The following is a 2,435-nucleotide window of genomic DNA, read 5'->3' on the forward strand; positions in this document are numbered from 1 at the left end:
TTGACTGCCGTTCCAGTGCACTTTCACGGGCATTAGTTCACCCAAAAATGAAATTTCTGTTCCGCGTTCGGACGTAAACATGGAAGCTCTGAAATGTATAAACGTAGCAGAAGGGGGAGAGACAAATTTGTTGAATAATGTCGTTATTTTTGTTTTGTTTTTGCACGCAAAAAGTATACTTATCAATTCATAATATTGGTTGAACCACTGTAGTCACGTTGACTATTTTAATGATGTTTTTACTACTTTTCTGGGCCTTGAATGACAGTAGGCCTAATTTTGTTGTTTTGAATGGAGGATAAAAAAACCTCTCGCTCTCGGATTTCATCAACATATCTTTGTGTTCCGAAGACAAACAAAGGTCTTATGGGTTTGGGACGACATGAGGGTGAGTAATTAATGACAGAAATATCATTTTTGGGTCTTTAAGGCAATAGGGTCAAAATACCAAACAGTTTCTTACTTACAATTTCTAATTCACTCTCAGAGATAAAACAATGATCACTTAACTCTTAACACTCAAATTTTTGTCTAATCACACAGCCAAACCAACAATACATTTCTCAGAACAACACAATGTTCTGCCAAAGGGAGTGACATCAGGGCTGCGTTCAGCCCCGACAAAAAATTGCAAAACGTTTTTTTAAATGGAAATGGTGGTGCATTGAACACCCTGTTCTGATGACGCAAGAGTTGCAACTCTGGCAGCTGAGAAGGCCATTCTTTGTGTTCTTTGAAGAATTGATATGCTATATTTTTACTATAAAACTCTTAAGACAAACATGTCTCCTAATATCTTCAATTGTTGCATATACCGAGCTGCAGGGGGACACGTTTGTAAATGACTTTACAAATGTGATTGGGCTGACATTTCTGACCACCAAACAAGAGAAAACGTATCTCAAACACCGTTGCACAACGTTTCCAGGAAACATGCAGCAAAATTCAACCCGGAAACCGTAGCAAAACGTTGCACACCGGTTTGAGTTTGAACGTGCCCCAGGGCTTTTAAAGGTGTGCCTGGAATCGACTGAACCACTCATGGACCACTCATTAGCCTGCAGGTACCAATGACCACCATCTCTGGACATAAACACTTCCAAAAAAAAAAAGAAAGAAAGAAGACAAAAGACAAAATAAAAGTCTTTTGTTTATATGTCAACCATATAAACATTATCAAAATTTTATCAGTTTCCCAGCAGAATACAACTTGAAAATACAACGTTCATGTCCAATTTTCCCACCAGCAGACTCATATTTACTATGATTCCGATGGCACATGAAGGCAACATAATACTTGTTCGCAGAGAATATCCACTCTTTTGCTGCTCTGGTAAAGATATTGATTGTAAGCTGTTTTGCTACTTCAGGTGCCAAGACAAAACCGTAATCAAAAACACAACAATCATAGGCCTACATTCTGTGCATTGGTTGTTAAAAATGTATGTGTGCCCCAACAGGGCAGCTCATGAACACAGCAGTTCTTCAGCAGTTAATCAATTTCCACGAATACATACCCTGTCCTGTTCTGTTGGAGGTTTTCCAGACGGTGGCAGTGTAGGAACAATTGCCTTCCTTACGTAAGTCTGTTAATTCTTCCTGCTTAGTGATGGGGAGACGTACACATACGTCAAGGGGATTTGAATACCTGGCTGACCTGTTGACAACATAACATCCTGCAACATCAACACATTTGTGTACCCATAACCCATTTCTCCAGAACCTTCCCACAACACGCAGACATACACAAACCCCTACACACCTGCAGTCACAAGCAAATTGCCTTTTCCTCAAAATAAATAGGTCGACACAAGTGTCTAATGTAAGGAAGGACACTTATTTGCCTGTGCACACAAACAAGGGGGCATGTTTGTTCAAGCCACAGTTTTGCCAGAGCACTTCTTGTAGAGCGTCTGCGTGTAATTAGTCCGTCTAGAGCAGCCTCTCTCTGTCTCTGCCGTTTCTGTTGCTCCAACCTGAAGCCTCTCCAGGGCTGAGCACTCTTCATCAATGCACACTGGGATTTGACTTTGTTTGTTAGAAAGCTGTTTCCAGGCTGTGCACACATAGTGATAGAGGTGTGTGCATGCACACACACAAAAAATAATAAATATGATACCCATATAAACTGTTAACACTAGTTTTAATTGACAGCATTTTCATATCCACACAAACTCTCAAATGCACACTGCAATGTTACCTTTGAAGAAACAAGAGGTGGGGCATGTAAAACCCATCCCTTGTCCTTCACCCCATTACTGAACACCATGCAAGCACTACAAGTTCCTCCCCCTGTTAAAGCACACACACAAACACACACATGCACACTTAATGCTGCAATCCTCTTTGTGAAAGTGACGCGCTTCTGTCAGAAACAGAGCTTAGCTGAAGTGAAACAGGGAGAGAGAGAAACAGGCTCATTCAATTTCTGCTTG

The sequence above is a fragment of the Chanodichthys erythropterus genome, chromosome 7 (assembly GCF_024489055.1).
Source record: "Chanodichthys erythropterus isolate Z2021 chromosome 7, ASM2448905v1, whole genome shotgun sequence".
NCBI classification, from domain to species: Eukaryota; Metazoa; Chordata; class Actinopteri; order Cypriniformes; family Xenocyprididae; genus Chanodichthys; species Chanodichthys erythropterus.